We start from the raw sequence: 10,764 nt of genomic DNA, 5'->3' as shown, positions 1-10,764 counted from the left end.
TTCATTTATTAGCACATAAGGGGAGGGGGGGGGGGGGTACTGTTTATTTGGAAAAGTATTAAAACTGTTCCTGGGAACAGGGAAATGCCTGCATTGGGAAATACCTGTAATGGTTAACTCTCAACTGTCTGGACATGGAAATGCACCGCCCTTCCTATGAAGTTTTAAAAGTGACGGATGCATAATATGTTACTTTTTGTGATTGTATTCAAGCTGAACAGGGGCATAGCGACCATATACGAACATACCCACATATATGCGTACCTCCAAAAATCCAAAAAATAAAACATTTTATTTTATTTATTTATTTGATATTTCCATTGTAAAGGGAGAGGTCTCTCCCTTTTCCTGTAGCCACTAAACACTTCTATCAGTAGTTCCAAAGGTTGACAAATAAAAAACAAAGTTACAGAGAGTGAATAGTTAGCATTTTTTTCATGCTTTGATTTATGAAACTTACCCCCAGAAAACATGGGAAACGGCATTTCTGAGGCCCTAATGATAACAATTTTCTGGGGAGCATGTCCCCAGATCCTCCCTAGAGGCTCATGCAGAAAGCCCTTGTTTCACTGCACCTTCCTGTGGGTACCTATTAAAACAGAAAAACCCTGCTACGCCTCCAGCTGAATTGTTGCTTGTAAGGATATAGATGATTATTGAGTTGAAAATGTTGAATATAAGCATTAATGCTAATAACACATGAGTCCATTGGATGAACTGGCTGAGCTGTTCTGGTTTCATGTATTAGTTGGGTGGCTCCAGTATCTATGAGGGAGAGAAACAGGGGGGTTGAGATATAATGCTGGATAAAGATTGGGGTTATGTGATTGTTGCCATTACCATAGAGGGGGGTTGGGAAATGTTTGAAGGACTTTCCAAGTAATTTTGCCAACCACCCCCCCCCCCCCCTTCCTATGAGCTAATAAATGAAACCCCCCTGATACATACAAGCAAAATAGTTTTGCATCTATGTTAAAAGTAACAACAAAAAAACAAACAAAAGCCAAAACTTGACAACAAAATTGCCCAAGACATGGAGCATTCATAAAAATAAAACTACTAATAAAATTAATCACTCAATTGCTTCATTTCCATTGGTCGAGTGTTATAATGTAACACGAAGTGATTCTAGAATACCCGGCCACTATTGTATTCTTGCAGTAGTGCCCTTTGAAGAACTAGGCATATAATAACGGATGCTATTCCTTTGCAAATTAAGTAGACCGGTATAATTTCTAGAATCTAGCCAGTCTTGTTTATGATCAACAGGACATCTGTCTCAAAGACATGAAAATGAATATGTAACAAAATCAATCTTTTCTTAAGACCGCAAATTTACCGCCAGATCACCTGGACTCATCATGGCTTAAGAAAACCCTGTTCATCAAATGTGATTTTAGGATGACTGAGTATTATTGGTACCCGCTTCTCCTTCAAAATGTCACTTTCTAGTTCCAATTTCCCATTTTTAGCTTGTAAGATGCTATCACACTTTGAAATACTGACAACACATCTAATTCAGCATTTAAGTCATTATTGCTGCATGAAAACAATCAGGTTTAAGGGGGGTGGCTCTAAATTAACTACCAAACTGTTGCTATGGACCCCTTCAAATAATCATTTTGTGAGTCTCTTTAACTGTGCAGTTATCATTTTTTGCCAAGTGTGTTCTACTGATTCGACTGACAACCATATTTGTTTAATCACATGGCCAAAAAAGAAAATGCCTAAAAACTCAACGAGTTAACGATGTTTTTCACAAATTTTTAATGCAACAGTACAATAACAATGTAACACAAAATCAGTGTAGCATGGATTTACGGCCCTCCTCTGATGCACTTTTCAAAATATCAGTTCCATTTTTTGCCCAAATAGAAATTCCAAGCTACAGTTTACAAATATTGATGGGACAGTTCCCATATGATGAAAAAACCGCCTCGTCTTTTTGTTAATTTCGAGACCAAAGACTGGGACTAGTTGCGCATACACCTTTATTGAAGTGATGTCAGATTTCCATTGAAAAAGTTACTTCAAAGAACCATCCATGCAACCTTTTTGTAGGGCTCTTTGACTAAACAGCTTCCTTAGAAACCATTGTCCTTCTGTAGTTAAGTGCCACCCCCTTAATAAAGGTGCCACAAATTTAACAATATAATTATCTTACTTCCAGCTAGGGGTGCACCAAGTATCTTTGACTTGAAGAAGTCACAATAAATCAAGGATAGAATTATCCCATAAACTAATATGTGATTACGTACTAATTGATCCCTTTTAGCAATGTCTTTTAAAATCTACTATACCCTTATGATAAATAACTATATAATTAAGAACATTATTTTGTTTTCATTAAATAAACGTGATTTTTTTTCAAATAGTGTATCTTCAGAGTGTTCGCATATATATGCCAATGAAAATCGAAATAAATGCAGTGAACCTGAGGTAAGACGGAATTCCACTCGACGTACCTGTCGAGATAAAATTGAAAACAGATGTTCTTGAAGAGAATATTCAAAACATCTGATAATGCTAAACGATGACTCAAAGACATACCTCCTTCCAGTGGTTCGCTGTACGCTGCAATCTACTACTTGTATTGAATCGAAGCCTTCGAGATCGATCGAGAATTTCGCTGAACGTCGTTGTAACATTTTCTGAGCTCCTATTAATCCAAAAGAGCGTTGCTTCCCAGCAAACTAAAAGTGTTGCTTACAAAAAGCATGAATAAAAAAATCCTGCCATCTAAACACCCTTTGCAAAATTTGGCCCGCCAATGAGGTTTAAAAAGTCGCCTTTCACTGCTAGAAGGTGTAAAAGGAACGATGGATGGCTTCAAACGCCACCTTTGGTTTACATCACAGCGCTCGGTTGGGAAACTGGATGCTACAAGCTCTACGGATCTAGTGCCAAGTCATTTTCCTTCTTTTCATGACGAGCGTGAAGTGCATGCAAGAGCCTGGTAACTCCCGGTTATTTTATCGGCCCCGAAAAGTACCGGGAAAGTTTACGGGTGCTTCGAGAAACACTCTTTCGGTCCCGATAGAGTTTCCCGTTAACGGTCCCGGTAAGTTAACGGGCCCGGTAATTACCGGGACTTTCGAGAAACGGGCCCCTGGGTCTAACCTGGTTCGTGCCAATCAACCATCAAATATTCAACATAGCGGCTCCGAACCAGTCGACTTTGTGCTTGAGGCTTTCTTTTTTCTATTTATGGGTGCTTTTCCACGTCACGACGACGATGGGGAATACAAAGGACCCATAGATTCTGGGTTCGAGAGATCTTTTACAAGAGGGAAGAACCCGGAGTTTGTGCTTTGCTGTCGGCAACGCATTGTATCCTGGACTTTTCTGGTATTTTCCCTGTCGTTACGATGCCTGCGAACGCTGGAGAGTGATTTCTATATAAGCGCTACGATCGCTAGACTTGTTTTCCAGCTATCTCATTTTCAAGCGCCAACGAGCAAACCACGTTTTGCCTTTGATCAAACTTCCGGCTCCAACCACAAATGATGCGTGACTATCAGCATCTTTGGTTCCCACGGTACATTTGTACATTTGAATTCGATGCCGATGGAAAGCGATGGAATCTTTACGAATCTTTTTCCTGAAGAATTTTTGAAAATATATCATAATGGTATTCGATCTGTAACTAAACAAAAACTCCAATTCCCTTTTCGGTGGCGGAGTCGATATTCCGGCTTATGTTGGGAAATTTGATTGATGGAAGCCAAAACGCAGTTTGGCGTTTGAAGGCGAGATTCCTCAGAAGTATAAAAAATCGCAGTAAGCGCGTTGACATGAGTATACTCTGGAACGATGCAAGATTCACGGTTCAGAAATAATTCCGCAGTCAACTCGCCGCGAGCGCCGAGTATTTTTCGCGTTTTGATTGCTACTCCGAAGCCTGTTCACAGTGAAGCAACAGTAAATAGTTTCAAGGTTGAAGTCGTCCACGAAGTTTGTTCACTTGTATTTGTGTATCGTTTGTGACTTCAACTGAAGCTGCTTCATGTAAAATTCACTGTCCAGTGAATAACGAAAAGTCTAACAAGCGAATATAAAGACAAATGTCACCAAAGCTGCTCCAGATGGCGGGATCAATCAATCAATCAAGTTTACTTAAAACACGGTAAATGGCAAGCTGGTTTTCAGACATGCCGTATAAGAATTACTAAGTATAAATGTTAAAACGACTAAACAACAAGGTAATATATAGATTTAGCCAAGCCTAAAAGCGGAGCTCCCGGCTTGTTTATTCTTACTGGCTGTAGGATTAGTGAAATAAAAGGCTTTGGAACTGTCCGCCTCTTTTGGTTTTCCCGGATATTACTTCATTATGTCATTTTCTTCGCTGCCTAACTAATTTCACCTGAAAAACCGACTGATCGCATGAATCACGAAGGGATGAGTGTGATATCGGTTTTTCCAGCGAAAGCTACTGTCGAATTTACAAGTTAGGCAATTAATTTTTCTTGAATCGCAAGAGTTTTAAAAGAAAACAAGCAAATCCTCAGCAAGCGAACGGAAAAGGAAAGAAGCCATTTCAGAGTCGACTGTCAAAAGCCAGCGAATAGGAATCACGCTAAAATTTGGAATTACAGACGTACTATAGCTCGTGATGTGACAGATCGTACTTTATTTATTCCACTTTATGTCTGAAAACGAGATAATTTACATTTTGATGTACTTCATTGAAACACGCAAGCTTGGCTTAGAACCAGAATCGGCTAGAAAGGACAAACTTCAGACAAGATCTCCAACATATTACCTGTACGTGCTCTAAACAAACTTCTGAAAACACAAGCAGGTGATATTTCCCCTTACTTTTACGAGAACTCATTGCGATTTCATGTTTAGAACATAAGCTAAGTGCAAAATTTTCTTGTCACTGGCGAGGCACATCGAAAAACAGTTAGGCAAGCGGAGTAAAAAAACTTCTTGTTCGCTCGCATTTTAAAGCCAAACAAACCAGCAACAGATCGATTATTTATGTCCAAAAAGAGTACAGATCATTTGTTATTTAACTCCAGTTAACAATAAAAATTCGAGTTTCATTCCTCGGCTCACACAGCCAATCGGCTCACACAGGTACCCGCTCACTCGAAAATCGGGCTCAAACAGATACCGCTGACCTGAAAATCGTGCTCACACAGATACCCGCACACTTGAGAATCAGGCTCACAGAGATACGCGTTCACTTGAAAACCGAGCTCGTACAGATAACCGCTCACTTGAAAATCGTTCTCACACGAGACCTACCCACTTACGTATAAAGGCCTGTTTAACGACCACGAGGCAAATCTGTCCTGATGGTGGAGCCAATATCAAAAAACTTATTTCTAGATCACCTTCAACCTCGTAGTGATAAAAATCCAGAAAAAAATCACGATTTTTGAGCTTAAAATTTGAAAATGGCAGGAAATGAAACCGTTTTTCAACAGCCAATCAAATATAGCCTTTTCTGGATTCGACCAGAGTTAATTCCAGAGTTATTCTTTCCTTGCCGCTGGTCAAGGGAACGATGACTCCGACTGGAAACGAGGTTGGGCGCGAAAACAAAAGAAATGTCGAATGGCTGTTAAAGGAAAGTTTAAAAACGCTTTTTAACTCATTCAACTTCGATTCAACATGTTTCAACTCGGTTGAAAGGAGGGAGCAAACGTTTTCATCATCGCTGTTCAACAAAATCGAATGGATGTTGAAGCAAATGGTATACCCGGAACTTTAGAGGTAACTAATTGATTTTTGTAATTTTCAATGCCAAATGTACTTCCTACAATATAGCGATCATTTTTATTTGTTAATAAATAAGTAAATAAATAAATAAAGTACATTTCTAGCGTCTCAGTAACTGATTCTATTCTTGCAGCACTTCACTTTCTATTTATCATCGGTGCGTTTCTTTGGGGAATGGACCGGAAAAAATACATTTGGAAATCGGTCTTTCAAGACAAAATTGACTGAGACCTAAGGTAAGGGCCTTTTGCCTGTTAAGTCACTCAAATAAATAGAAAATCGCCAGTGATATTTAAAAAATAATAACAAAACGTCTTCCCGGGGGAAAGTTACTTGGTAACTTGGAGAAATGGCCTCGTAAATTCAAGATATGAAGAGATGGCCAAGGGTTTCATCATGGGAGGGAAGCTTCCGTTTCAAAATCGGCTTGGCTGGAAACATACGTCGAAATTTCTTTCAAATATTCATCTGATAAGAATGCTTCTGTCTTTGGAAGCCCTAGCACCATGTTCAGTTTAATCATTCCGGAACGTGTTTACAACTTGTTTGGACAATTAATTGACTTAACTTTATCCAAGTGACAAGATCGTTGTTTCAGTAGCGGCTCTACAATTTTAAGGAATGCTGCTTGATCCAATTGCTGATTGCTTAAAAATGTCTTGGATCCGGATCAACTAAGTCTTTGCCCGTACCTGCAGTCCCAGTATTCACGACAAAGGACTGTATAAACATCTTTAATTACTCTCCTCCTTTATTTGCCGTTTTCAGAAGCTGTGCTTTTTTTTCCATTCCTTTAAGCATTTAAGCCAGCATTTCAGGATCTCGTTGGCTGGGGAAGTTCTGAAGGCTGCCGTCTCAGTTCCAAGAAATCAAGAACTGGAAAATTCTAAAACTTGAATCAAATTTAGGGCGGCTGATGAAATAATAAGCTTCAGTATATTAATACATCGAGCAAGAAATGAAAAAACAACTGAGCCAAAAAATGTGTAGTATAGTTTTCTTGATATTTGCCTCGCTTTCATGGACATCGACTCGGACCAGAAGTTCACCGTGTGCCCGCCATTTATGAACTTTCTGACCAAATAAGGAAATTTTGTCTTAAACAGCTGTCAACTGGGACTTCCTGTAGTGTGAAGCTTTAAAATAAATAAACATTCGTCTTTGACATTTACCAAGAGCCCATCACCTTGCGTTTACTTAAATTGGAAACGAAAACAAAGACAAATTACAAATTAGTGAGACTTGGATAACAAATCACAACGTTAAGTGCAATTCTTACTTAATAAAAGAAATATACTCCTTACTGGAACGACATTGCCGCAGACCATGTTTCGTAGAGCTTGCAGCTGAGTAATTTGTGCGTGATTGAACATTGTTTTACAGTATTCACAACTCAATGGACCTTAGTTGTTCCATCTACAATCTGCGCTATGCTTCCAAGCATTTTTTCTTTAGTTATCATTTACAGATCTAACCGACCATAAATATCCTTCCATTAAACGCACGGGGTATTAGTGACTATTTTGTGATAATTTACAACAAATTTTAACAATGAAAACAGACAAAACAATGACATCAGCAAACTGATTAACGTGGAAGATAAATATTTGACGGAAGATAAACAGTTTCAGTTTTAAAACCAACACAACAACGTGTTAAAGCTTCGTCAAGGTTCGTGTGCAGAGCAGTCGTGGTGGCAACACTGATCTTCGAAAAGGTATGATCAAAGGTCCTTAATAATAACGTTAACAACAGGGACTTCTGTAGAGTAGCAGATTTTAATTTTTGTATTTTCAATTTCTAATGGTTATCATTTCGCGTCAGAGTCAATGGTTTTACGAGATGCCTCTAAAAAAAAGCAGATTAACTAAGTGCTCTTTATCGATCTTTATGGAAATTGCGTTCGATCTGTACTACTTAGAACGCATTTAAAGCTCTCGAAGAAAAAGAGACCTCCAAGCCAGTTAATCAAGTTAATAAATACTTGCAGGAAAATGTCATACAAGGTGCTTTGCCCGATAATATACTTGACCGGAAACCTCCCGTCCTTTCAAGGGTCTGCCGAGCCAGTATAAATTCGGAACTACATAACCCCTTCTCCACATAACGTCTGCGCTTTGTAAGCAGTATTGCTTCCACTGACAATGTTGTGGCTTGAACTGCGGCATAGCTGATAAAAAATATCGAATAGTGAAATAAGTTCGCGGCGAAGTAAAGCGATACTAAGTAGTATCATCTCTCTCCGCACAATGTTGTCCCTCGTGATTTGATTGCGACGTTTCGACAGCAAACTGCTAGTCTTCCTTAATGGATTAGACTGACTGGTTTACCCTTCACCTTACAAAACACGATGCATGCTCTGTTTTGATTGTTGGTTTTGTGAGATGGCGTAATATTTTTTGGAATATTAATGTACATCGAATGGTGTAAGCGTTTCCTAGAAGTTTACGGTTACATTTACAAGCAGTAACTCTAGTTATTAAGCCCAAAGAAAACTTGAGTGATAGTAGCTAAATCATTGGCCCTTAGAGGTAATAGCAATTTTTCTCCAACTTCCACCGCCGCTTGGGAAACAGAACATAGAGATGACAAGAATTTGTCAGTTGATTTGTACTCAGATTATCACTGAAATTATCAAACATCAGCAGCAAGCTGATTACTTAGTTCAAGTGCTTTGTAGGAGCTAAACTCTTGGCTCTGCAAAAAACATTATGATTCAATGGCCAACAAAATTATGAGAGGGCAAGTCAATGAGACTCGAGGCAAACAGTGATGTAGTTGGAGTTGGAAGACAAACCAGTGACGGAGAGCTAACGTCGTGTGTTTGACGTGTGGTAAGAGAGGTTGGCTGGTGGTGAAAGATCTCGCTTTCAAACCGATGCGGGTTCCGGGCCAATTTGCGGACTGAGCCTTATCTATATCAGTCTCTGGGTATCAACTCGTTCCCTCAAAAGACTAACGGTTCAAATAATTTGATTTGTAGTATCCCCAATGTATGGCACTGTGCTAAATCAATAGGCACTGAGATAAACTCCACTATCATTTCGGGGAGTGCAAAAAATGATCACCATGAGTTCATTTGCATAAATCCGTACCTTTGCATTGCTTTATTGAAAGCACTCCGTTGATCGGTTCAATTTAACAGAGGCATTCCTAAAAATCTGGTACGCGAAAGAAAATAGTGACAAAGTTTGACTTCTTGAGTAAGACAAGGCTTTCTTGTTTTGAGAACGAATTAAGACACATGATTCGTCTGGTGGTTATTTTTTAATCAGTTGATCGCGCGTGAAGCACAATCCCTAGATGCTTGTCCGATAAATTTTGTTTATTTTCTTAGAGATATAGCCATATCAAAATAAAGTAAATTAAAGTGCACTTAAAGCTCAAATATTTGTCGTTTTATTTATAGTAAACAGATTTTACCATTTGTGCCTCTACTTGACTCTTTTGATGAGGCCGGTGCGTTTAAGGTGACTGAGCGCAGTTTTTCTGCGGTGACTGGTATTTATTGGAGGCCAACACGGATTAAAAAAAAAAAACAAACCAAATATGGCGAGTTTGGAGAAAACGATTGGAGATGCGCTGTAAATTCGCTTCCGTTACGTAAACGTCATGGCGCTCCGTCAGAGAAACCCATCAAAACTCTGCGCATGCGCATTCGCAATGTCTGCTAATTTTACTGATTTTACGAAACGCGAACGATACCTGAAGCACATATCAATTTGGTCTCAAAAACAGTAAACAGTTTGATTTTGGTGAAAATATTTATTTAAAAAAGGGTGGGAGTTTTTATGTCTCGGTATATGACAGTGATAGAGAACAGAACAAAAAAGGTACTTTTTGGTACTCTTTTATTTTGATAGGAAAAAAAGAGGACTTGCCTCCAGGAACCATAACTAAGCTTGCAGTTGTAGTTGTCGCAGGGCGTCACTTTCCAGAAGCTTAAACTAGAACAAGACGCGTATAAGGGCGTATCCGTGGGATGCACACGAGTTGTAAAAAATCTTATTATTAATGTTACTAAATTTGCAAATGCAAGCAACGAAGGCATATAAGGGGTTATCAGGATACGGGATATTTTGGTAAAACTTTTAGGGATACGGGATACTTTTGGGGGGGGGGGGGTGGTTTGCCAGATACGGAATATTTTTTAAAATAGGCACGCATTGCGTACGTGTGGTAATGCAGTAACTTGACAGTGTTTTTTTTTTCCATAACTGTCAACTGAGCTGCGTTTTGTTTTTCAGGAGATTCAAGTTGTCTTCGTGTAATATATACCTCTAATAGTACACGATATTGTTTTGGTATCATAAATCATTATAATGCCATGGTAGATGTCTTTGCTAAATACCCCCTTAGAAAACCTGTGGTTCAGTAAAAAAAAAATCGAAAAACATTAGCTTCAAGGCTGACATGTTTAAGCATTTACCCTGAGCTTCTGACATCTTTCCAAGGCAAACGTTCACTGACTTTGTCCCTGTCCGGCGGGGTTAGTATCTGGAAGGAAGACCTCAAAATATGTGACCTGCTGTCAGGAACACACGACCGAAAATTCTATTTTAACGCTCAAAAATGCGAACTAAGCAAGCTACAAATTTTGTCAGCGTGCTTTATGCAAAACAAATATTGACGGTGGACTTGGGATGCCAGACATTCAATGATGATCCTAGTTCAGAGGGTGGTGATGTTATTAAAAAGATTTGTAGATGAAGGAAACGGTAGTTTTTTCGAAGATAATACTAGACTATTTCTTTCTCTAATACGTGGAAAATTCATTCTCAAGTGTAATTTTGATACAAGAAAGTTGCCTTAGTACCTTTCAGCATTTTATAAAGAATTTCTTAATGCCTGGTCGATACTAAATAAATCTCGTGTAATTACGTACAGAGACGCTGTGCATCAAGTTATTTGGAATAATAAATACGTAAATGTTCAAAAGCTATCAACCTTCAAAAAACATTTATATTCTAAAAGAATTATTACAGTCGGTGACCCCCAGTCTGATGCGGGCGTCTTTCTAAAGGGTGCAGG

General features: G+C 38.9%; 1 protein-coding gene and 1 long non-coding RNA gene across 2 annotated transcripts in view; one reads left to right on the top strand and one right to left on the bottom strand.

Moving 5' to 3' along the window:
- Nucleotides 1-285: 285 nt before the first annotated feature.
- LOC138019893 (uncharacterized) lies at nt 286-2,831 on the bottom strand. Its single transcript, XR_011126258.1, has 2 exons — nt 2,551-2,831; nt 286-2,465 (listed from the first exon to the last, which is right to left on the bottom strand). It is a non-coding gene; the product is annotated as an uncharacterized lncRNA (long non-coding RNA).
- A 4,528-nt stretch (nt 2,832-7,359) lies between these two features.
- Nucleotides 7,360-10,764, top strand: part of LOC138019775 (probable G-protein coupled receptor No18) — a 57,372-nt gene continuing 53,967 nt past the window's right edge. Inside the window, exon 1 of the mRNA XM_068866652.1 lies at nt 7,360-7,450. The gene's annotated coding sequence lies outside the window, so the exon portion shown is untranslated. The remainder of the gene's footprint in view (nt 7,451-10,764) is intronic.

This window comes from Montipora capricornis, chromosome 10 (genome assembly GCF_036669925.1).
Source record: "Montipora capricornis isolate CH-2021 chromosome 10, ASM3666992v2, whole genome shotgun sequence".
In the NCBI taxonomy this organism is placed as follows: domain Eukaryota; kingdom Metazoa; phylum Cnidaria; class Anthozoa; order Scleractinia; family Acroporidae; genus Montipora; species Montipora capricornis.
This window is presented reverse-complemented; position numbering and strand designations above follow the sequence as displayed.